This window comes from Mesoplodon mirus, assembly GCF_964341445.2.
Source record: "Mesoplodon mirus genome assembly, chromosome: 15".
NCBI classification, from domain to species: domain Eukaryota; kingdom Metazoa; phylum Chordata; class Mammalia; order Artiodactyla; family Ziphiidae; genus Mesoplodon; species Mesoplodon mirus.
The window spans coordinates 74,394,790-74,422,026 of record NC_138991.1 but is presented as its reverse complement, the minus strand read 5'-3'; the positions used below and the strand labels follow the sequence as shown (position 1 = coordinate 74,422,026).

The following is a 27,237-nucleotide window of genomic DNA, read 5'->3' as shown; positions in this document are numbered from 1 at the left end:
AGATTATTCTGCTCTAGTGTTCATTCAGGTTTGCATATTTATGTCCAATAAAGTAAACTGGTTAAGCTGGCTGGTGTCCTCAGAGTAGCTGGCGAGAAGCAAATTAGAATGAGAGAAAGAGCTGCAAGAGAAGGAAACCTCTGTTATCCATCAAAGACAATCAGAAAACAGAAACTACTCCAGATCTTTCAAGTCAAGAGTATGGTTACAGAGTGATGGAATGGCTGAGAGGCCACAGAGGGAACAGGGAGGCAGCCCAGAGACTAGCACCCGTGGAGAACTGCTAGCTTGCCTAGGCAAGAGGGATGACGGAAGGAAGAGGTGTTATCAGAGCCCAGAGACTGGGGACAACCAGCAAGACTAGAACAGGATAGGCTGCTGTGGAAAAAGAAGAAGTTGGTGGGAACAGAAGCTATGGAAGAGACACAGCTGTTCCTAGAGACACCAAAGAAAGCAGAAAGGGGCTGGAGAGATACCCTTACATCTCCCCTTGGACACCAGAGGGCAAGAGAGCCTGGGAAATGTGGTTCCTTACAACATGGAGCAGAACAGGAAACAGTCAAGAATGGATCTGAGAACAAATCTATCTGAGCAGCCCCAAAATACAGCTAAGCAACTGACAATAAGGAAGTATGGAGAAACACTCTGAAAATAAAACACAAGAATTTAAAAAGTCGGACTTCCCTAGCGGTCCAGTAGTTAGGACTCCACGCTCCCACGGCAGGGGGCCTGGGTTCCATTGATCCCTGGTGGGGGAACTAAGATCCCAGAAGCCTCATGGCACTGCCAAAAATAAAAAATAAAAAATAAAATAATTTAAAAAGTACGTCTGTCAAAACTCAGTTTGATGGCAAGTAGTCCAATATACTCCAGCAGTCCTTAAGCAAACACAAATAATAACAATAGAAAATGCCTTTCACTACATGGCTCTTTACAAGGCATGTTGCTGTATTACCACACAGTTCAATAACTGATGTCTAAATGGGTGTGAAGTTTCCATTGTTTTCTGTTTAGTAAATCAGTGGAATATATGTAATATTTGTGGAAGTATTTCCAACATAAAAATATCTAGTTTATTTGATAATGCTTAACTGGGTAAAATTTCATGAGCAAAATTTGATTTATATAGAATAAGTTGTTCCCCACACCTGTCGGCTAAATTAGGTGTTAATGGAGCTCCTATTCTGGAAGGCTAGATCTGCCTTCATGATTCTATCTGCTGTTTGACAAAGTAGGAGCTAGAACACAAATTCTTTCCTCTCTTCTCGGAACTCCTCTGCAGCAGAAATCCTTGGGAGTGTGGAGGGAACAGAGGAGAGAAAACCCCGAAAACAAAAACATATCACCAAGGATTTCCCGTCAGTGCTTGCTTCAGCAGCAAAGATACTAAAATGAGAACAATACAAAGGTTAGCATGGCCCCTGTGCAAAGACCACGTGCCAATTTGTGAAGCAGTCCTCATTTTGCTTTCCTTTTCTAATGTTCACAGGTGGGGAAACAAAGGCTGTAGTAAGTGAAATGACTTACCCAACCGAGAGCCCTTCCCACTTCAAACCACACCCCACTTCTCCTCCAAAAAAAAAAACTCCAGTCACAGTATTCAACAACTCAGTTTTTAACTATCTACTTTGTCCTTCCAAAGACATCTATCATCTATTTTAAAAATTACTTTTATTATAGTTCCTCCAGAAAGAATGTGATTTGTTCACATGCAATGATTGCAAACACAATTTCAGTCCCTTCCACCACCTCCCCTTCACCCCAAACACAGTTTCTTTGAGGTTACTAAAACCCAATGAGATTAAAGGAACATCTGGGTTCCAGGCTCAGCTTGGCTTCTAGCTAGCTGGGTAGTTTTAGGCTGGCCAGTTCACGTCTCTGGGCCTCTGTTTATTTATTTCCAACATAATGCAACTAGAACTAGCTGATGACCACAATCCTTTCAGCCCTGAAATGATTCCACAGAAAGATAATAGAAGTCCTGTGGGGAACCAGATGAACACTCTCTCACTTGACCTGGCCTGGACATCTGTCTGTGAGATTGCTTATCAGAACTAAAAGTACAGTCTGTGGCCATGGCATAGTGAAAAGTCTGACCTCATTCCTCACTCTCAGTTGACTGTGATCTCAACAGGCAAATCTCAAGTTGGGTTCCAGGGTTCTGACTGCAAACAGAGCCTGAGTCTTCTCCTTCCCTGTATCTACATTCTGCTATGTAACCTTGCAGTGTCCTCTTACTCTGACTGGCCGTGTGACTCCCTTGACCAATGAGATATTACCACGATACAAGCAAATGCTGAAAAATACATGCACTGCTGGCTTCACTCTCATTCTTTGTCCTCTGTCATGGCCAGGAGAACATGCTAGGTCTAGCGTGCCTCAGAATGAAAGCCATATATAGCAGAGACAAGTGACCCCAGACTTCCTAGCTAAAGCTATCCTAGATCATTCAACAGCCAGCTGAACTCCCGGACATGTGAGCAAACCCAGCCCAGATCAGAAGAGCTGCCTGCCCAATCCACACCTGACCAGAGAGAGACATGTGAGTGAGATTAGCTGGAATCAGCCAAGTCCAGATCAAGATCAGCTGAACCCCCCAAACTTGCAAGCTGAATACATTTTTATTATTGTATTCCACTGAGATGTTATAGTTGCTTGTTATGCAGCATTACTGTGGCAATAGATAACAAGCTCTCAGCCAGACTATAATGACTATTTCCAGAGTGAAGCTTCCTTAGTGGTGAAACAAGGGTGGCACACGCTACATGCCTTAATCATAAAGGTTCACAACAGACATGAATGCTTTCAAGGCTCTAAGAAGTCCCACAGTAAAGAAAGTTAACTTTGTCTAACTCATGTTTTCCTTAACCTATTCTACCAGGGACCCCCAAGTATGATTTGCTAATCAAATTCTCCCCCAACCTTAGATCCCAAGTCTGGGTTGAGGCTCTACCCAATCTTTTTGGGGTTAAGCCATGTCTTTTGTTGTCTCTTCCAAGGTACTTAGTGGACCCTTCAAAAACAAAGAAACAAAACAAAAAATTTAAAAGTATTTTGAAACTATGAAAGCTTATATTGTTTATAACTGAAGTCTAATTAGAAATAAAGCGGAATATTCTGCAAATATCCAAAACCCATACATAGCCTCAGTCTAATTCCAACTTGCTCTATTAAAACTTGAAGAAAAGCCTAAGGCTGACCTTGCCATTCCCTCCTTAACATTCTTGAAAGGCAACCCACTGCAATCTTCTTGTCGTGGTTCACAGCCTTTGATGATCAGGGCCTTTGATAATCCATCTCCTCTCCCGCTATTCTTCCTTCCCTCCATCCCCTTCCTAACCTATTGCTACTCTCTGGTCTACATGCTACCCATGCTGAACTACTTTCAATTCCATCAAATGGCCATGAGCTACACTCTCCAGACTTTGGTCCTATTTGACGTGAACGTGAATTATGCAGCTTTGAAATAATATATTAAAAACATTAATATGGTTTCACATTAATTTGAATCAATGTTAAATCCACCCAAAATGCTAAAATCCTTCAAGAATTGTAGTTTCGTAGCTGGCCTAGCCGAGGGAACGCTAAACTCTGTTTACGGAGTGGCCACAGGGTGGCGCCATATTAGCTGATAAAAGGAAATATCCACCATCTTTTGTCAGAATTATTCTTCAGTTAGGGAAGTTCTGAATTTGCAAGGACTTCAGAAACACAACTCTTCTTCTAGAAACTCTTCTTCACCTCTTAACTATACCCAAGACCAAACACACAGTGTTCATCCAGCTAAACTTCAATTCATCCTTCCTGTATCAGTTGAGACAATACTTCTTCCCTGAAACTTTCCCTGAAACCCCTAAAAACAATCCTCCCATGATTGAATTTGCCTGATTTTAACATTTTTCCACTATAAATACCTATCATTTGGTCTACTCTCCTTCATAGGAGAGATCCTAGCTTGCCTGTTTCATAGTATATGATCAATGAATATAAGATGGGTTCGTGTGTGGACAGATGGAATGGATGGATAGATGATGGATGGATGGATATATGGATGGATGGATGGATGTATGGATGTATGGATAGATGGACAGATGTATGTATGTATGGATGGATGGATAGATGGATGGGTGGATAGATGGAGGGATGGAGAAATCAACAAACAGGATGGGCCACTGAATAAAACATGACTGATTTTTGCTGTATATTCTCTCCTTATCCCCTCCCCTGTCCAACATCAAGGAAAGATAATTACAAACACTAGGTAACAGCAGAGGAAAAAGAAAAAATGAACCTTGATAATCTTATCAGTTGGATAAGAGAGATCATTATGAATTTAGAATTAAAACACAGACTTTTTGAAGTGAGGGCACTTGTCAAAAATACAACAGAAAATCAGGAAAAAATGGTAGGACACAGTAGTGTCTTTCTTTTCTTAATCAAAGAAACTCTGCTGAAAATACACCTTTTAATTTTTGGATATAAACATTTTAACTCATTTGTTGAAAGTGAAGGACTCCCTCCAAGAACTGTGCTATGTAATGAATGGGACCTCTTCGATGGAAAAAATAAAGATGTAGGACGGACTTTAGAGCTCCATGGGGTCAGATTTCCTGCTTCTCATTCACTTTCACCTTGGACACCAAAGTTCACTCTCTTGGTTACCCCATGATTTGTCCTTTTCAATTAGGACAGAACTGAGTTCAAACACAGATAAGACAATTTAAAACCAAAAAAGGCTTGTCTCTGATGTTTCTTCTTGCGTGGCTTTTGACCCCAGATCAAACACCCAGCATACCTCTGGCACTTTTAGGCAGAGATAGGAAAATAGCTCTGCCATTGACTTAAACATCCTGCCAAATGACGCCAGGCAATAGCCTTAGGGAATGTCACATGGACGATCATTGGGCTATGTGTGTGTACAGCCTCGTTCTCTAGGCTTTAATTTTATTTGAACTTTCTTTTGACCCTTTATAGACAGTGCATTTGAAAACAAGGGCTGTACAGTGTTTTCACCAGCCAGAAAAACCCCAAACACTTTTCCATGGGTTGTTTTAACCCTCAAGTTAAGCAAAGGCATAATCTGCTGCTGCTGTTCTCCAGGTTGCTGTGTGCTATATTTCCCTACTGTCTGCACTCCCTTAAAAAGCCCCACCTAAAAATATAAAGAAGAACCTGGCCCTTTAGTCCTATCATCAACAAACCACATGAATGTTGGCAGCAGGGGACACCATCACTGGTTCTCCCAAATCTTAACCTTCAAGATGCGGTAACAGCCCAGCTTCTTGGAGCTGCTCTGTCCTTCAGAAGCTTGTTAAACTTTCAAGAATTCATTTGGGTCTCCTACAGCCTATTTTTCTGCATGCATTCCTTCCAAAGACATATGCATCCCCTGGGAAGAGATGAAAGTGATACCAAATAAAACAGAAGCAAACTTCAGAGGAACCTCTCCAGTAAATATTCCCAAATAAAGAACAATTTCTGCACATTGTTCTTCCTTTTCTCTCTTTAATCCTCCTCAGTCTCTCAAGGTTGTTTATTTTCTTTATTTATAAAAAGCACCCACCAGGTAACAAAAATCAAGATCCCTTTTGCGGAAGGAAGCCCAGGCAGCTGTTTCTCAGAAACCATGAACTATCGTCACCAGGTCACCCAGAGGCACAACTGAATCCACCCTGTGCTTCTTGACTATGCTGTTCCTTACTTGACCATGAACAGTTGCAGTCAGCCCCAGCAATTTCTGCACCCTGTATAGTATAATCTCCTAAAACATCAGCTGAGAGTTTAGGGGCCAGATTTTAAAATAGCATCCAATTAATAATCTTAGTAATAATGAAAGAATTGCCAAACTGCTATGTTAATTCTGAAGCACAAGTGGAAGCTCAGCTAAATGAAGTGAAACTATTCCTCCACATCCCTCCCCACATCACCATTTCAAGGTTCCATTTAGTAATGGGCATTTCTGGAACTAGATAATGCAACATGTTAGCATTTTTACTTTTAGGTTCTATTCACTTATTCAACATTTACTGAGTGCTGACTATCCCCGGATATGAAGATAAAAATTATTGACAGCTGATCTCAAAGATGTCACAAAAATGCCACTCGAAAAAGAAGCTGCTAACAGAATTTTGTTCATTCACCCAACAAGTGATCACTGAGTCCCTGGTGCTGTGCAGGCACTGAGGCTGCCATGGTGAGTGATACAGACAGAAATCCCTGCTCTCATGGAACCTCCCTTCTGGAGGGGCAGACTGGCAAACAGATAAGTAAACAGTCTGTGTATTAGAAGACACTAAAGGCTGTGGAGGAAAAGGGTAAAGTAGGGAAGCAGGTGCAGAGTGAAAGTCAGGGGGACGGCCATGTTAAACAGGAGGGTAAAGAAAGGCCCGACTGGCAAAGATTGGAAGGAGGTGAGGGAACAAGTCCTACAGACACTGGGAAGAAGAGTGTTCCAAGCAAAGGGAGAATGTGCAAAGGTCCTGGGGGCAGTGTGCCTATGTGTGTGAGGAGCAGCAATTGGCAAGGGTGGTAGCACAGAGTGAGTGAGGGAAAGCAGTGACAGATGAAGGGGCTGGGCCAGGCCCCAAAGCCCCTTTGAAGGGTTTCAGATTATGTTCTCAATGAGGTAGGAAGCCACTGCAGGCCAGAAGCAGAGCCACAGGATCTGACTTACACAAAAAGGATCACCTGGGCTGCTGTGTGGAGCAGAGATTGCAGGTGGCTGAGGACATAAGCAAGACCAGCCAGATGACCACTGCAGCACTTGGGCAGAGGACAGTGGTGAGTGGACCAGAGGTAGTGAGGAAGGTGATACAAACTGGTAAACTGGGGATGTTTTCTATACCAACAAATAACTTATTGATCAACTACATGTCTGTATTTGAAGGTTATACAAGTTCGTTATTTTCCTACTTAAATGCCCAGTAAAATTCCAAATTTGTGTTCATTGGGTTTATTTAGTTCACCGGGTTCTGATGATGTGTTATATTATATCCCCAGCCTTTATCTTTCTACTGACCCCCAGTTATCCACCACTGCTTTAAGATACCTCGTTCCTCTGGTCCACTCCACCTTGGCATCCATTCCCAACCTTGGTACTGGTGATCGTGGAACTAAGTTTCCATTCACCCAGGCTTCATATCCCTTTGTTTCTTCCTTTGTCTTCTCCACTGTGAATCCAGACATGGAACTACCAGTTCTTCCTCTGAACCCTATTTTTTTGGTAAGAGTACAGTACTGTCCGTTTTTTAGTTTATTGAAGTATAGTTGATTTACAATGTTTCAGGTGTACTGCAAAGTGCTTCAGTTATACATACATATATATGTATGTATACAGATGTGTGTGTGTCTATATATATATATTCTTTTTCAGATTCTTTTTGATTGTAGGTTATTACAAGATGTTGAATATAGTCCCCTGTGCTTTACAGTAGGTCCTTGTTATTTATTTTATATATAGTAGTATACTATAGTATATATAGTATCTGCTAATCCCAAACTCCTAATTTACCCCTCTCTCCTTTTCCCCTTTGGTAACAATAAGTTTTTTTTCTATGTCTGTGAATCTGTTTCTGTTTTGTAAATAAGTTGATTTGTATCACTTTTTGTAGATTTCATATATAAGTGATATCATACAATGTTTGTCTTTCTTTTTCTGACTTACTTCACTTAGTATGATAATCTCTAGGTCCATTGATGTTGGTGCAACTGACATTATTTCATTCATTTTTATGCCTGAGTAATATTCTGCTTCATATATATATACATATATATATATATATATATATATATATATATATATATACCACATCTTCTTTATCCATTCATCCGTTGATGGACATTAGGTTTCTTACACGTCTTGGCTATTGTGAATAGTGCTGCTATGAACACTAGGGTACATGTATCTTTTTGAATTAGAGTTTTCTTCTTTTCTGGATAAACGCCCAGGAGTGGGATTGCTGGATCATATGGTAGTTCTATTTTTAGTTTTTTAAGGAACCTCCATACTGTTCTCCATAGTGGCTGCGCCAATTTACATTCCCACCAACAGTGCAGGAGGTGAACCCTATTTTGTACACTTCCCTCCCTCTGAGTTTCTCCTGCCACCACTGTGGCGTCAACCACTGCAACCTTCCAGGCAGTCTCACTGGCTCCAACCTCTCCCTCATCAAAACCCCCTTGCTAATTGTGATCGAAATAACATTCTGAAAATAGAGGTTTTATGATGTGACTTCTCCTGCTTGCAAGCATTCAGCACCTGCAACCTGGCCTCCAAGGGTCTCACCCAAAGGCTAGGGGTCTCTTCATAACCCTCCATTCTCTAACTTCTCATCCCTACCCTACAAGGCCTTCACTCCCTCTGGAGTGTGAAAGGGGCCTTCTTGCTCTTTCTCTCACTTTAACTTCCACACATGGGGCTTTCCCGGCCTGTAAGGCCCTTTCTCTCTCTCCCTTCTGTGCAAACTTTCTTAAATCAACTCATCCATGGGGACTAGCTCAAATTATGCTCTCCCTATAAAAACACCCCGTTAACTACCCCAGCCCCTATTCAGGTCAGGTCCTATTATGGCCCTCTTTATCTGACTCTCTCATTATTAGGACCTCATGACACAGGTGCATGCCATATTTCCTGGGTAGGTACAAACTTCTTGGTCATGAACCAACTTGTATTTCTTTTTTTTTTTTTAATTTTTTTAATTTTTATTTTAATTTTTTTTTTTTTTTTTTTTTTTTTTTTTTTTGCGGTACGCGGGCCTCCCACTGCTGTGGCTTCTCTCGCTGCGGAGCACAGGCTCCAGACGCGTAGGCTCAGCGTCCATGGCTCATGGGCCCAGCCGCTCTGCGGCATGTGGGATCTTCCCTGACCAGAGCACGAACCCGTGTCCCCTGCAGCGGCAGGCAGACTCTCAACCACTGCGCCACCAGCGAAGCCCCCAACTTGTATTTCTTTACACCTGCCACTGAGATACAAAATTCAACACATATTTACTGAATTAAATTATTTCAGTGAAATAGATGAACTGAAACAATGTTACCCTCCATCTTAGTCTCTGAAAGTGAGGAATTGAAAACCTCTATAATTCAAGAGCATACAGAATCTTTGAATAAAACAGAATCTGAGTTATTTCTTACTGTATCATCTTTCTATTTCTCTTCTGCCATTTTTATTATTTGACTCACTTTGTTTTTAGATAGTGTTAAACAGAAGAATTGGACAAAAAATTACGGCTGGGGTTATCTCGAGATTATGCTCCCAGCATATCACATCCCAAATTGTAATCTAACTGATATTTGACTTACAAACAAGACACTGGCCTAATGGGAGAGTAAGCAGGAATGGAATGCACAACTCTGGCCCCACAAAGTTTGGCCATCACTGAGATCTCTGAGTACAGAACTGGGGCCACGTGGTGCTAGAAGCAAAAAGAAAAAGAAGTTGGCTTTTCACCAGGCACTTATGAATCAATTTCCAGGCAGGAATTCTTGCTACATTTCAGAAACTACCACACAGCCTCCACCAGTATGCCTTAACAATAGGACTTCACTGACTCCTAAATCACATGGGGTGGGGGGCACTCCCTGAGAAATGCTGTCCTTGTAGTCCCAAAAACAGGCTGCTCTTAACTTCTCTCATCAAGACAAAGATTCTTTCCACTTACTCCTTCTTCAAGGCAACTACCTCCAATTTTTAATTCATGCAAACAAATAGTTGCCAGCACCTAACCTGAGCTATGCAGTCATTGATGCCCTGAGGACAGACACGTGCCTTTGTCTCTAAAGCCCACAGTGGGAGGCAGATGGTGATCGAGCAGACACACAGGTACACAATTACAAACTCTGATTAGTGTGATGAAGGAAACTGAGATGAAACAGGGCATGAGACTTAATCCAAAGGGTTCCTCACTCCTCTGAGGAAGTGACACTTGAGCTGAGATTTGAAGAGTAAGTTAGAAGCTAAATGACAGATGGGGAGAGAGAAGAGAGGCTTCTTGTCCAGGGCCATGGAAGGACAGAGGGCAGGAGGGAGAACAGTGCACAGGAGTAACTTAAAAAACAGAACAAAGCAGGGAGGGGATGACTCAAGAAGTCAGAAGGCAGGTCAAGCAGAGCTTTGTGGAACATAGAAAGAAGAGAACTCTCTAGCCTCGGAGAGATGGGCAGGACCTGAGAATTCCTTCAAATCCCCCTAATGTTCTCATGTGCCGTTGCCTACTCTGACCGCAGTACCCATGACATAACCCATCCCACCTCAGCCCTTCAAAGAAAATCCTCAGTAGCACAAGACTTGGCCCTCTCAACCCACCAATGACTGGACAGCCAGCAACCAATATGAGTGTCTCTTGGAAGCATCTGAACTTGGGAGCATTTGAACCTGGGAGCTCTGCAGACACAGAGGCTATAGCCAGTTGGTGATGAACACTGAACTAAAAAGCTTCCATGCAGTAGGGCCTGAGGGACATGTTGGGCATATTGAGTCCCATACAAAAGAAAAAAATATATATTTGTAAATTGTTCATCACTCTTCCCAAGTCTGAGGGAATTAGATAACACCAGTTGTACAACTTTGTGAATAAGATTTTAAAAAACACTAAATATATTTTTAAAAAAAGAGAGGAAGAGATTAATAGTTACAAGTACATAAAAAGTAAAATATGCCTGCACATCAAAACACAGAATAAGCATATTAAAATATAAATAATAAACTAGGAATAAACATTTGACAAAGGGTTACTAGTCTTAATAGATAAGAGATGCTACAAATCAATATGAAAAGCATGAAGACCCTCACAGAAAAAGAGGGAAAGGACATAAATAGAGAACATAAGTGACCAAGAAAAAAAAAAAGTGCAGGGGGACATTCATACTCATTTGCTTCAAAGAAATCCACAATTAAACAATGAGATGACATTTTCAATCTACCAAATTGTGGTAGAGTGGGAAGCTAGCCCTGTGACTGCTTTGACCAACAGAACGCAGTGGGAATGGTGACCCAGGATTTCTGAATCCTGGCCTTCAGGGTTCCGGTAACTTCTGCTTCTGCACGTATGTAACACTCCCTCTTGTCATCCGGCCCCCAGGCTGAGAGAAGCCCAAGCCACATGGACGGGGGCCTCATGGAAGAGCACGCAGGTGCTCCAGTGGCATCCCAGCTGGACTCCCATTCTACAGCCAGCATCAACTGCCTGCTATGTGGGATTGTCAGGTTGAGTATTCGACTCATTTGAGCCCCCAGATAACTAAAGCCCCAGCAACACCGTGTGGAACAGAAGACCCACCCAGCTGAGCCCAGTCAGACTCCTGAGGGATACTAAATGGTGGTGGTTGTTTTAAGCCAATAAGTTTTGAGGTAGTTAAAGCAAGGGATAACTAAAGCAGACATAGAGCAAGGTAGCAAATAAAATTAGGAAAGAATAAAGCAGAGATGCAGCCCCTGCATGACAGGGGATTTCAAGCTTAATTCTGGGCTTTCCCATTCTAGTTCCATGACACTTGATCGGACTTTGTTCCTGTCTCTGTAATCCACAAACCTCAACTTTTTGACATTAAATGGACTTTAACATGACCAGCTTAAGGGCTTTCTGTTCATAAAGGCTTTAGCTATAATACCCCCTTATTACAGTCACCGTTTTGTTCATGTCTTTGAAGAAGAATTCTTATTTATCAGTGTTCCATGAAGTAACCAGCACTCGTTACTGGTTCACTGTCTACAACTATGGAATTGATAAAACAGTCTTCACCAATTCCTCTGTCTTGGGATATCAAGATTACTAATCCTAAAGGTTTAGGAACAAGAATAATTAGAAGGAAGAAGGCTCAAGTATCTCTTATGTCAGGGGTGTCAGATATGTTCTACTAAATGGGTGATTGTGAAATATGGATGCTAACATAATCATTAATAATTGAGAAGGTAATCCACCATATTTCCATATTTTAGGTAATTCTAAAGTGATACAAGGTAATTCTGTCATGATAAATTTGGTGTAAGGGTGCACAAATCTGAGCAAAGGTACATATTGATAGAAGACACCAATGGCTCTATCTCCCTCCTTTGAGACTCTCATGAATTAGAAACATGCATTGCTCAGTATTTAGAACATGTGCTCCATGAGGTCTAGCAATATGCTAACACCCAAAAATTCTTAACTACATTGTTTTTGTTTTGACTTCATCCCTAATATGTTTAGAGTATATGTGCTGTCTATATTATTTTAAGTGATTAGATTACTATTCTATCCCTTGGTCTCAAGTCCAGGAACTCCTCCAAAGGCTACCAGCATTTTGGCCAAATCATCATATGCCTCATTGGTTCTCCAACCCACGAGGAAATTCCACACCTTCTTCCATACCATCTCCCCTTCTCTCCCTGGGAATCTCACTAGCATGCTTCAAGACCCAACTCAATGTCACTGGTTCTATGAAGCATTATCTGACACTCCCAAGCTTAACTACACCCTCACTGAGATATACATAATACTTTGTAGACACCTATACTACTTAAAATATTTATCATAATTATTTGTTTGAACGTCTATTTTCCCAACTACATTGTGATTTCCTTGAAAGCAGTGATCAAATACTATTCATTACTGACTCCATGGTGCTTAGCAAAGGGCCGGAATCACAGGAGGCTCTCTGTAAACACGTACAGAATGAGGGTTTTCTTTTGCTATAGTGCCTTACTCTAAGCTGCTTGAAATGCTTTTCACACCAGCTTTTAAAAAATTTTTTCCAAAAAGTGGATTATAACCCATTAGAGGGATGAGAAATAGAAGGAATTAGGAGGAAATGACTTACTTATCTAACATTAAAATACACGAGGGGTCGCGGGGCGGGCGGGTGGGCGGGAGGCACCGTCTCCAGACGCGGAGGAAGGAGCTGCGAGCAGCCGCCGAGAGGCCGCGGAGCCCGCGACGACCGAGCCGGCGAGTAGCCGCCGCCGCCACCGCGCCTATGGCGGCCCCCAAGGACACCCACGAGGACCACCACACCTCCGCCGAGAATGGTGACGAGTCCAACCATGACCCCCAGTTTTTGCTAATAGTTTCTCTTCCCGAGCAAGAAATTAAAACGCTGGAAAAAGATGAAGAGGAACTTTTTAAAATGCGGGCCAAGCTGTTTCGGTTCGCTTCGGAGAACGACCTCCCGAGGTGGAAGGAGAGGGGCACCGGGGACGTCAAGCTGCTGAAGCACGAGGAGAAGGGGACCATCTGCCTCCTCAGGCCAGGGACAAGACCCTCAAGATCTGCGCCAACCACTGCATCACGCCGGTGATGGAGCGGAAGCGGTACGCGGGCAGCGACAGCGCCTGGGTCTGGAATACCCACGCCGACTTCGCCGACGAGTGCCCCAAGCAGGAGCCATTAACGCCGAGAACGCGCAGAAATTCAAAACGAAGTTTGAAGAATGCAGGAGAGGGACTGAAGAGAGAGAAAAGAAAGGATCTGGCAAAAATGAGAGTGCCGAGAAAGTAGCTAAGAAGCTAAGAAGCTCTTTAGGTGAAGGAGGGCAAGGAGCCCGAGACCAAGGAGGCGGCTGAAGAGGAGCAACGGGTCGTGTCCCGTTGTGTCCTTTGTCCCTGTCTTTTCCCTTTTTCTTTTTTTTTTTTTTAAATTTCTCCTGCCCCTTCTTTTTGGTTTGTTTTTATTCTGTTTTGTTTTCACAAGGGACTTTATATAAAGAACTGACTTCCAACAACAACAAAAATACATGAGAGAAGTCTCTGAAATTTCCAGATGGGTAGATCCACTTCACCCTTCTGTTTCTATGAATTACCTATTATTCCATCTGATAGAGTCAGATACATTATAATTAACTGCATACGTGGTCATAATAAGGCAGAGCTTCTGATTTTCAAGTCACTACTCAGAGGAGACCAAAAAAAAAAAAAATTCACCAATTACAACGTAAGGCAGCCCTCCACAAAGTCTTCTTTAACAAGCACCGCTTCTTTTGTTAATGCATCCTACATGCTGAGTGTCCTTAGGGCTCAAGTACAGTTTACACTTCATTATCTTATATCTTCATACCGTCTCTAGCTGTTTCGTCTCATCCAATTCTGTCTGGAGAGCAAACTCTTCAAAATGGTGTCTCAGCCAAGGTCCCAGCAGGAAACAGATGGAACACACACAGGAGACAGCTGAGGGCATTTAATAAGGGATTATTTACCAGGTGTGGGCAGGGCTTGAGGAAGACAACCAGGGAATCTGAAGAGCCCTAGGCCAGAGGGGCAGGAAGACAGAGCCACGGGAACCCAGTGAAAGTGCTGTGGCTACAGGAGGGGTCGCCCGACAGACTCTGTGGCTTCCGGCAGGGCGACAGAGACAACCATCAGCCCAGTGGCAAGAAGAAACCTGGGGGAATAGAGGCTGACCTCATGTTCCTCCTCCATCCAATCTTCTGCTATAGCCTCCCACTGCCTGAATCCATCCAGACGCCTGAGGGCAAGGAAGCCCATCAATGCAGCATCTAACGCTCCATCTGCAGACATGAGCCCATGCAAAAGGTGGAGTGCAGATCAGGAGGGCCAAACAGAGACTATCCAACACTGATGGTATCACAGTACCTACTTGTCAGCCCCACCTACCGCCTACTAGAGCACTAGGCGCGCCGATGGTAAGAACAGAAAAGAGCCGAGACGGGATGTTTGTCGGAATCGCACTGTGTAGGAACCTCCACTTACACCCATTTCCATTTCCCTGTGAGCCTGCAGAAGTGACCCCTCCACAGCCCCTCGGCACTCAGCTCCCACACACACCGACGAGGCCTTACTCTAGGACCCGAGACTCTGATGGTGGGCTTTTCATCAAGTGCCTACAAGTAAGACCTCCAACAAAGAGCCCAGCTCTTCACCCCTGCAGAAGACCACTGTGGAGCCTATTCTACACCGCCTCCAAAAGACAGTGCTCTGCGGACAGCGCTCCGTTGCCCCCAGTGGGATCAACCTGGGGTCCACACACCCTATATTGGCTGCATTTCCTTCCTTATCTCACATCCCCACTCCCCTACTGGTGCTTCCTGGGACCGTCTGACAAGTAAGCTATTTGCACCCCAATCCTCGTCTCAGGTCAGCTTTGGGAGAAGACAATCCACCACCCATGCCTCTGAAAACAGACTTATGAAGAATGTGTGAGAGAGTGGGCACATATGCATGTGTGGTACTGGCCCAGCCTGTGGTTACTCTGTGCCCAAGGAAAAATGTACTGAACTTGAAGTCAAACAATGTGACTTCTAAGTCTCCGACTTGGCCTTGAACTTGCTCTGTGAACCTTAGCAAATAACAACCTCCCCAGGCCTTGATTTCCTCATCTGTCCAATGAACTCAGATAAGAGGACCTTTAAGTTTCTCATCCAGCTTTAAAGTGTGCTAAAAATGTTCAGCAGTAAAAGGGACATAAATCATATAGCCCAACAGTGGACTGACACAAAATTCCACTCTTTGGTGTGTTTTCTTAAAGTTAGGTAATTCAGAAAAAGCAAAAAGCACTTTTGTATTACCATAAAAAAACTTTTATTTTTAAAATTTTTTTATTGAGGTATCGTTGATTTACAATGTGCTAGTTTCTGATGTACAGCAAAGTTATTCAGTTATACATACATAAGAAAATAACTTTTAGAAATTAAGAACTGAACTTGAGAGCCAAATGGCCATTAGATACTAATTTACGTCAAATTTCCTAGCTTTGACAGCATACGTATAGTCAATTATTCTTAAACTTATAAATCTTGTATAAATATCTACTGACCACCGTCTTACTCCATTATAGGAAAAACCTATAAAAAAATCAAGACTGGAAATTTTGTATAAAGTAAGCACCTCAAGAAACGGAGACCTGCTTTATAGTTGTGGTTCTGCCAAAACTTTGTCTCACTGAGCAAATCATTTCACTTCCTCATTTCCCACACCCAGTAGCACCTCCAAGAGGGGGACCTAGGGACCTTCCATAAGCAGTGATCAACTGGTGAATCAAAGAAGGGACCTCGGCTTTAGTTTTATTAAATGGAAAAATTAAAAAGGCATAATAGGGTTACACTATCTATACCATCTCAACAAACTCTTCCTACTCTAACGTTCCCTCTTGAAATGAAACAGAATATAGTGACCTAAAATTATGCAGCTCAGAATGATTCTATTCTTTTCTTGAAAGCTATTGCCTCTGCCGAGAGTGGCCACCCTCTAGCAGTGCTTACATACTTAGTGGCAGAAGCCACTGGATCCCAAATTCCATAAACTGAATATTAAGGGAAAAAACAAAAGTGCAGTGCTGGGCGTGCAGTGCCATGGAATGAATGTTGTTTCTAGCTCTCATATTTAAGATAATGGCAAAAATCAGTCCAACCACTGGTCATGAGCAACACCATTCTGATAGGTGATCAAGACCTTGTCTCAGTAATATCTGGAAACATACGACAAGCAAACAAGCAGGGTAGAAGGGAGCAGAGGAGGACATGGAGGGGAGAAGATGATAAGACAGCATTCAAAGTCTCTTTCAGGACTTCCCTCCTGGCACAGTGGTTAAGAATCTGCCTGCCAATGCAGGGACATGGGTTTGAGCCCTGGTCCAGGAAGATCCCACATGCTGTGGAGCAACTAAGCCCATGCGCCACAACTACTGAGCCTGCACTCTAGAGCCCGTAAGCCACAACTACTGAGACCACGTGCCACAACTAATGAAGCCCATGTGCCTAGAGCCTGTGCTCTGCAACAAAAGAAACCACTGCTATGAGAAGCGCACCACAAAGAGTAGCCCCCTGCTCGCCACAACTAGAGAAAGACCGTGTGCATCAAACAAGACCCAATGCAGCCAAAAATAAATAAATAAAATAAATTAAAAAAAATAAAATATATAAAGAACTCAAATAACTCAGTAACAAAAAATAACCCCACTTAAAAAAAAAAAGAAAGGCTCTTTCACTTCTTTTTCTTACCCTGCATATTCATAACACATGCACCATAATAAAATGCAGAACCTGAGAACACAGTAAGCCTTTTAGAAGGACTATTAGGATGATGGAGGGGTCTTCCTACTTTTTCTCTTAGGCACAAAGAATTCAGAGTTTGTTGGTATGGGAAACAGAAGAGGGAGGATACAAACCAAAAGGAAAGTTCTAATTTTGCATCTTTGTGGGCAGACTATCTAAAAAATGGTTTCTTTCCAATTTCCTCCAACATGAAGAATGGTCAGCTGCTTCTCTATGATATTTCATCTGAGTTTCAAGGTAAAGGAGGAAAGGAGGAGTTTCAAGAGTGAAGAGGAAAGAAGAAAATGAAGTTACACAATGTCAATTACTAAAAAGTTAGATATTATCTTACAGCAAATATAAATTTAAACAAAGTTATAATTACTTATTTATACAAAAATTGTTAAGAAATATTAAATTACCAAAAAGAAAATTATTAAATTACTTTGGAAATATTAGCATGAAGAGCTATAGTCTACCTAATTGTCTACATCAGTAATTCTCAAAGATAATGTATAGATTTACCTAGAAAACTTTCAGAAATCCTGAAGCCTAGGATATACCAAAAACCAATTATATCAATATCTCTGGGGGGCTGGACAACCAATGACAGTATTTTTTGAAGCTGTACAGGTGACAGTGACAGGCATACAAGTTTGAGCACAACTGGTCTACATCATGCTGAGTTAATGTTGATGTAACTTAAGGCAAAAGATAGAGGCTTGAATCAATCCTTCACTTCTCCAAAGCCTTCCCTGCCCTGGTTCTTACAGGTGGGCATCTGGGGCACAAAGCTTCATCTCCCCACTCCTCACATGCCTGAGGTTACCTCTATACTCCCTCAAGCCACCTGAAATCAGATACTGATGCCTGTTATGGGGCTTATGGGGCAAAGAAGCCTGAGGAAGACCCACTGGGAAGTGTAGTGACACTGAAATCATGTGCAATGGGAACTGGTGACCACAGTGCCTTTGCAGGAAGGAGTCACACACACTTGCAAAGGAAACTTGCTGAGGGTGAGCCATGGACTGTCCTCAACATGTGCAGCTCCACCCTCTTTTTCACTGGTTTTATTCAAACATTCATTCATTCACCCAAATGTTTACTAGACATGTGGTTTGGTCCTAGCTCATCTTGAATTCACAGCTTGAAGGGAAAACAGATTTCAAAAAGTAACTGCAACTCAGCATAGTTAGAAAAATGGAAGTGAGCAGAGCCATAGTGATAAAGTACACAAAGAACTAATTACCTCTGGGGAAAGAGTTTTCCAGACCGTGGGAAAGAGTCACAAGGTGAGAAGATATGAAAACAGAAATCTATTTAGTACTGCATATGGAAAATGCACAAGAGATAAAAGGTCAGAGGTCAGTGTGAAGTCCGAAAGGGCACAACTATTTTGGCCTTACCCTAGAGCCAGTGGCCACACTACTGACATTTTGGGCTGGATAATTCCTTATTGTGGGGGCCTGTCCTGTGACTGTGGGATGTTTAGCAGCATCCCTGGCCTCTACTCACTAGATAATAGCAACACCTAACACCCCCAATACAGTCAGTAATGTCTCCAGACATTGCCAGATGTTCCCCAGAAGCAAAATCACCCCTAATTGAGACCCACCATCCTAGAGGCAGTGTGGACCTACTGCATAGGCAGAGCAAAGTCAGAAATTTGCCTTTTAGGAAAAGCAGTCTGACAGCAGTATGGAGAATGAAGTGGAGTGAGGGGACGTAAACTAAAAATCCAGCACGTGAACCTGCAGATTTGTGTGCACATTTATAACCACTTTTATAAAGATATCAGAGAGTCCACCCTCTCAATGGACCTACTTTATACAATAGACTTTCAAAGAAGAATCAAGTGAAGTTTTTTGTTATGTTAACTGCTGTTACAATATGAAAACTTCCCAAAGTTAGCCTCTGGGTGGTGGGATTCTGGGTGATGGCTCTTTTCTTTCTACTTTTCAGTATCTTCCACAACCTGAATGAATAAAAGAGCAATTACTTTCCAAGGTACCTTCCTCCGGTATACCCTTCGTGGAAATAAAAATACTGCATGCATAACACTCAGCTGCAATGGTGGAAGAAAGGATGCCACAATATCTAATTCACACACACATACACACACACATACATATACACACATACATTCACATGCATGCCTACCCTTGCTCACTGTACTTCTGAAGACATCAGAGCATCACAGCATTATGAAATGCAGTTTTCTACAAACCAAATGGAGAAGGTATCTTTGAAGAATAATGTCTCTTTGCACACACTTTTTTAAAGTAGGGCATAATTTCCATTATCTATTGTTATGTAACTAACCACTTCAAAACTTAGTGACTTTAAACAGCAATAATTGGTTATTTCTTACAATTCACTGGGTTGGCTGGGCTCAGCTGAGCAGTTCTATTCCACATGGTGTAGCTGAGGTCACTACATAGGCTGCATTCAGTCAGAAGCTTGACTGGGGCTGGAACATTCAAGATGGCCTCTCATCCTTCAAGGTCTCTCTTTCTCCACATGGCCGATCAGTTAAGAGTCTAGCCTAAGCTTTTCTATAGCTCCAAGGCTGGCTTCCAAGAAGGAGCATTCCCAGAGGACAAACCCTAATGTGCCAGTGCTTACCAAGCCTCTGCTTGCATCATGCTTGCTAATGTCCCATTGACCAAAGCAAGCTGTATGGTCAAGTCTAAAGCCAATGAGGAGGGGAATATACAAAGGCCTGAGTGATGGGAGGCAGAGTTCACTGGGGCCACCAAGGTATCAGTCTTCCACAGTTGGAACAGGGTTTCCTTGTAGACCACGTCTTTTTGGCCCAGACCTTCTGTACATCAACAGATTTATTAAAAACCAATGATTGTAGACATGAAATGATCCATACCAAATTAAAACTGAAGCTACCACACCTTTGTGCCTTCCTTAAGCCAGCTCTCAGTACAGAAATAGAAATCATTCAATCTCATCATTTCATAAGAAAAAGGCATTTCACAGGAAAATCCTATTTTTTTTCCCTAAAGGACAGACATACCAATGATGAAAGATTCCCTCACTAAAGATTAAGTACTAGTCTTCAGGTGAATTTGAAGATTTCATTTTTATAATACACTCACTGGACTAAAACAAACTGATCCAAATCTACTGTCAATTCCCTTCTTCCCAATTTTCCTCTTAGATGAATCAATCTCTTCTGAAGAACTAGATACAATCTAGGTACAAAACTTAGTTTTCATTGAAGACTAAGAAAAATCACACATCAATTGCCATATGTAAAAATTATTATGTGCTTTAAACTAGTAGAAGGTCACTTAAGATTGTTTTAATGCATACTGTTACATTATTTTACTATTTTGGCACACAGGGATTATGAAAATGCATGCCCCAGAGGGGAAAGGCATTTCCATCATGACAACCTTCTAGTAGAGCAGTAAACACAACGTCCAAAGTGGCAGAGATGCCCAGGAAAATACTGGGTGTTCCCTGAAATGGGTTTATCTTGTGGGTGGGGGCCCTGTTTTCCAAATGACCTACCTTCAGATATGACCAATGAGGAGGGTATTTCTGATTCTAATCTCACAGAGGAAGGATGCCCATATTAGGGTGAGTGAAGACTGAACAGAGCTCCTAAATGAATCTGATGAGTTTGAAACAACAGCAAATTTGAAAGATTAATTTCGGCCATTCATTATTAAGAGAGGTCAGAAGATGCAGAACCAGCAGAAAACCTATTTAATAAGAATTACAAATATAACGTATTTGCAGGCCATTTTCAAATAGCTCTAATCAATTTTTAGTGAATTTGGTGCAAGAACAGCACATAGAATTGTGCCAATCTCAGTATTTGTCAAATGAATAAAATATAACCCAATGGAAAAATGGCCTTGGAAATCTAGCCCAATAGTTTTCCACATGTTCTTGGTAAAAATGGTGGAGGACAAGAGATGTGGAGGAGGCAAGGAGCTGACTACTGCTTTATACCTTGGGCTTTCACGTGAATAAAGTTACTTCTACTATTAAAAAAAAATTCTACTACTACTACTACTGATCTATCCCAACATCTCTGTTTTATGAATAAAAAAACAGACATCCAGAGTAGTGAAACCACTAAACCAAGGTCAGACACAAAGAGTGGCAGTGTCACAACTAGACCTCAGGTCCAGAGAGAAATATAACATATATGGTCAATCCCCAATATTGCAAATTCACCTACTTACCAAAATTTATGTGTAACTGAAAAATCAATACAGGCAGCACTTTAGTGGTCCTTAGTGGACATGTGCAGAGAGGCAAAAAATTTGAGCCACTGATGCACACGATTCCAGCTGAGGTCAAACAAAGCTCTGCTCTACCTTCTTGATTCAGCTCTCATGCCGTAAATAAGTGTTCTTTCTACAGTCCAGTTAGTGTCATAGTTTTTGAAATTTTGTTCTTTTTGTTGATGATTTCACTCTTTAAAAGGCCCCCGAGCATCGTGCTGAAGTGCTGTCTAGTGCTCCTAAGTTCAAGAGGGCTGTGATGTGCCTTACCGAGAAAATACACGTGTTAGACAAGCTTCATTCAGACATGAGTTTTAGTGCTGCAGGCCGTGAATTCAATGTCAATGAATCAACAAAACATATTAAGTATGATTTTTTCTTAAACAAGGTTATATATTGATCAGCTGATCAAAATGTGACCAGAAGCTCATGGGAACCTACCCCTGCAAGTCCACTAAGAGCAATGGCTCAGTATTCACTAAGTCAACGTCCATGGAGACTTTATGGAACATAACTATTATAAATGAGATCAACTGCGCAACCAACACCTCTTTAGTTGTTGTTACCGAGGGCCTTGAACAATGGCTACTAGCACTCTTGAACCAGACACTGGTAAAATACCATAGATAAAAGCCCCTCCTGTGCCCCCTGAGCACTTTGGTTTTTCTCATAACCAATGACGTGAGCTTTACAAATTATATGGGGATTTTAACATTTTTCACTTAGTTGGAAATTGAGTATTATGCAGATTATCACATCATTTGATAGCCAAAGAATCAGGAAAGGAAATATCCTAGAAGTCATCTAGTCCAAGAATCACTAACCTGAGTTCCATGGACCACCCAACAGATCCACAGATATAACCCGAGGCTCCATAAACTGGGATGGGAAAAATAATTACATGATTATTTTCACTCAACTCTAACTGAAGTATGGCATTTCCTCTAATTATAAATATAAATCACTAACCACAGTGGTATTAACAACACCTATGACTTGGTTTTCAATATAAATTCCAGATATTTTCTTATCACATTATAATTATTTCAGATATTACAAAATATCATTTGTGTTCATCAATAATTCAAAATTACAGTAGCTATTATGCCACTTAATGTGTTAATAAGATGTACACATATTATCATGCCACAGATGTATTTACTATTTTTATATCTTTATTTCAATGTAATGGTTTCCTTTGTAGTTCTGTGTAGTTTATTTGATGCATTTAAAAAGTTATTTAGAGAAGGGGTTCCTAGAGGCTTCACTGAACTGCCAAAGGGGTGCATAAGAACCCCCAAACCACTTCTCTTATCCCACAGATAAACATGACCTAGAGAAGGAAAGTGGCTTTTAAGGTTCCACCACTGTTTAGAAGAAAATCCAGGCCTGAAGCCTCACAATACCCAACGTGGGGCTCTCCGTGCTATGCTGAGCTGCTTAGCTATTAAATCAGTAGCGTAAAAACTGGGGCTCCTTATCCCCCAAAGTTTGGCCAATGGATAAGTGAGCCCTGAGATTAAATTACATCAATGTGAAGAAAAAGAGAAGCATATATCCCCAGGGGGAAAATGGTGAGGGTTTCATAATGCACACATGAGTCCCTCATGGCCTCTCCAAGATTCAGACCCCACCCCTTGGGGAGTCACGGGTGTCCCACCCCCAACGGAGGGGAATCACTGTGGTGGAGAGCCAGTGTCTCTGGTGGGACTGTGTGTTCCTCTGTATGTTGATGCAGGATGACATTTCCCTCCATCACTCCACAAGCATCCTCCACGACAGCCACAACCAAGTACTGTACACCAAGCCTGCTGAGTTCTTTCCCACCTCCTAACACAGTTCCCTCTGCCCACGATGGCCCCCTGTTTTCTCTCCCTGGCAAACCCCTTCTCATCTTCTAATACCCAATTACAGGTCATCTTCTTCCTCTATTTTTGCCAGGTAATTACACTTGTCTCAATACTAGACTATGAGCTTTGTGAAGATGGACAGAAGAAAACTGGGAGACAGGAAAGGAGGTTGAGCATCTATGGCACACAAACAAGAGAGAAAATGGTAGTAATGATAGCAAGGTTAATGTTTGTTGAGCATTTAATATACACCACACACTGCTCTAAGCAATTTACACAGATCACCTCATGTAATCTTCCAAACAGCTGGTAAGTAAAAGTATGATCCTAATTTCACAGATGAGGAAACTGAGGCATAGTGAGATTAAATAAATTGCCCAAGGTCACACAGACAGAAAGTGGTAAAGCCAGGACCAAAATAGAGGCAGATCCAGAAGCTACAAATGCCCGAAACTGCCAACTGCACTGGAAGGCGCTGATCCCAGCCCTTCATTCAATAGGTGAGGAAGTTTCAGGTCACAGAGAGCAGGTGTTATCAGTCAGGACCCAAGGTAAGATTAGAATTCGGATCTCAACTGCCGGGAGACTGCCTGATTCTAGCTTTGTTTAGATTTTAGTTTGGAAGAAGAGAGGTCAGGAAGGGAGGGAGGGAGGGCAGGCGGGCAGGAAGGAAAGAAGATCAACAGATCATTTAGTTGATTGGTTGATACATCAAATGATCGGTCAACAGATGGATAGAAAGATTAACAGACAGATAGAAAGAACTGCTCCAGCACAAAGCAGATCTGGCTTACAGTAGATAATCAGTTATTGCTCCTTGAGCCATGAAAAAATGTCAAGACGTGCTATTAATACCATTCGAGTGTTCTCTAATTTAATGTTATTTCACAAGATTCTGTTATGTACCAGCCCAGAGGCCCACAGTGAAGGAAAGGCAAGAGGCTTAGAGGGGATGAGCTGCCTTGCCAGGAAACTCTTAGAGGAGGGTTGACTTTAATTTTTCAGTCGCAGTTAGCCCTCCTATATTTTGACGGGCATAATGAATATAATGTTCTATGTTAATACAGAGAAAGTAGTTTGCTTTGCTTGTGCTTTATGTTAATTTCTTGCTGACATGACCACAACTTCAATTTATCCCACTAAGAAAAAGACGATTTCTTTCCAAATAGCTGCCACTGTGCAAAGTCAACACAGAAGATGTCCAGTCTCCAACACATGAGATCAGTTAAGTTTGCTCCTGACCTAGGGAACTGCACTGTCACATGCAACCATCATTCCTGGGTTTCCTGGGAAAACAATCCAAACACAGAAAACATCTGCTAAGGGACTCTTTCAACGACTTTAAGGGGAAACACTTGCAGTGAAAATACCATCTATTTTCTGTGGCTGAAACTGCTTTCTACTTTGAAAGTTATTTATGTGCTAGAAACTGGCTAGACGACACATCAATTAAAGTAATTTATCTTTTAAATTCAAAAATGGAGGATGCAAGCAGACGTTCTGAAGTATGCATGTATCTCCCACCAAATCCACTGCATTGTCATACAGATGGTTAGAGATTTATTGTTGATTTGAGGTAGGTGCTAGGTAGCTGCAGTCTTCAAAAAGATGCACATTTTCCCTCTGTAATCGCAAGTCTAGGACTCAGTCTCTGTGGTTTTGCGATAACTGCCTAAATAGGGTTGGCCTGTAAGTGCTCTAACGAGGTGTGACATTAACAAGTCCCCAGGATCAATGAAAGTTCAAACCTCCTCACCTCACTAGAAGCCTCAATCCCCAAAGACAATGAAGCAGGACTCTGAGTGACTTACAACCCTGGCTGCATTTTTTTTCATTTTGAGCAGCAACTCTGGTACGAGAAACTTCTTAATCTGTTTCCAAGCTTGTCACTAAATACATAAATTTATATTAAAAATACAATACACAGAGAATGTCAAAATGAGCCAAAAATAACAGGGTTTAGAGCTGCTAACCCTCTAGTACCTTGGTGTTAAAGTTTCCACTTTCTCTTGTGGAAAATAATCCCCCTGAAAAATATCATGACATCACTCATATGTGAAATCTAATATAAAAAATGATATAAATGCACTTATTTACAAAACAGAAACAGACTCATAGATTTCTAAAACAAAGTTACGGTTACCAAAGGGGAAACTTGTTGGGGGGGGGCGGCGGAGAGGGATAAATTAGTAGCTCGGGATTAATACACACACTCCACTATAAGATAGATAACCAACAAGGACCTACTGTACAGCACAGGGAACTACTCAATATTCTATAATAACCAGTATGGGAAAAGAATCTGAAAAAGAATGAATATATGTATATGTATAACTGAATCACTATGCTGTACACCTGAAACTAACATTATGAATCAACTATACTCCAATAAAATTAATATAAAAAAAAGAAAAGAAAAGAATCTCTCTGTCTAGCTTTAAAATGAGGTAATCCAGTATTTGGCACAGAGTAGATGCTATGTAGGTGTATGTCAATATTGTTAGCATTAGTATTACATAGATGGTCACCTGAAAGAAAACCAGTGGAAGGTGATGGTAAATTAGAAATTTTCATCTAAAATAATAAATTGTATTCTATTGTGATAAAAAAAAAAATTATCCTAAGTCAAGTTGAAAAAAAAAATGGTCTTCTCCCAAGACTGAATGCTTCTTTTGTAATGCAGTTCAATATTCTTAGACTTTCATCAGACCTTAAAAAAAAAAGCAAATGAAATGACATGTTGAAACTTGCACTGGCCCTCTTACATTTCCAAAGCTGCTGGCTTGTTGTGCTTAATGTTTTTTTCTCTTCATTTCATACCAACTTTGCAAGCAACAAATAGGACTTTGTTAGCTTGTGCAATGATGCAATTGTAAATGCACTAGCCTTCCCGCCCACAATACGAATCTAATTTCAGAAACAAAAAATTCACCACTGAAGTAGTATGTTATCACAGTACCAAGTTCTTTAAGTTCTTTAAATCCTTTGCTTGGATTTGAAACTTCGAAAATGTGGAGGGAAGAGTGAAGAGGAAAGGAAAACAAATTGAATTATGAAGTAGCCGTATAATATTTGTAATCATACTGGGCACATAACCAAAGTCTTAACAGAAGATTATGCTTTGACCCAATAATTCTGCTATTAGGAATTTATCCTAAGAGTGTGCAAAAAAGCTTATCTTCAGGAAATAATATTTCTTATAGCCTTGCTCATAAAAAGCAAATTTTTAAAAAAGCAAAAATTGTTGTATAATATTGGGCAACTAGTTAAATAAAATTCATTCATTCATATCAGTAGAGTATGCCATTCAGAATAATGCTTATTTAGAAGTATGTCTACTGACACAGAAAACGTTCATGCTGTATTTTTAATTTCAAAATGCAAGTTACAAAAGTGCATGGGTCGTACAACCCTTACCATGTTTACTCTAACCCTTACACATACACACACGGCCTAGACCTTCTTTGTCCCTCCTCCTGTTCTTAGTGTTCTTCACATCATGCACCATTACCAGATATACAGTAATCTGTTGGTTATGGCCTATCTCCCCCAACTAGAACAAAGTAAACTTCAGGAAAAGAGGGGATTGTTCTGTTCACCTCTGTGCCCACAGTGCCCCACACTGTGTCAGGCACATGGTAGACAAGTAACAAATAGGACCAAAGAAATAAATATATGTGCATATGTGTATAGAGAGAGACACAAGATACTGAAAGGTATTCCCAAAATTATTAATAGCGGTTATGGCTGGGTAGTAAAAAGACACACACTTTTATATTCTTCTTTACACTGATGTATAGTTTCTCACTTTTATACAAAGAACTTCAAAAAGAAAAGATATAAACCCTTTTCATATATGCTTGTGTGCATTTGTATGCATGTATGTGTGTGTCTTTTGACACTTGTATTTGGTTATCTAGTAAGAATATCCTTCATTCCTCAAATTGTCAAATTAGACAATAGAGGAAAATGAAACGCTATTTTATTCTCTACTTCAGATGAACTAAATGAGATACGGGACAAGTGGTTTAAAAAAAAAACACAATAAATTTATTTTTACTTTTTACCACACACTTTAATTAAACCACATACCAAGCATATAAAATCAGATAGTATAAATTCTTAATCAACCATTCCTTATTTCATGATAAAAAGTTTTTGTTTTATGAATTACA

General features: G+C 41.2%; 1 protein-coding gene and 1 pseudogene across 2 annotated transcripts in view; one reads left to right on the top strand and one right to left on the bottom strand.

Moving 5' to 3' along the window:
* The window catches only part of PLCB4 (phospholipase C beta 4), a 432,769-nt gene that overhangs the window by 344,100 nt on the left and 61,432 nt on the right, over positions 1-27,237 (bottom strand). The gene's annotated exons all lie outside the window — the stretch shown is intronic.
* Positions 12,891-13,667, top strand: LOC309816652 (ran-specific GTPase-activating protein-like; annotated as a pseudogene). The gene has a single exon. The product of its transcript is annotated as a ran-specific GTPase-activating protein-like (transcript).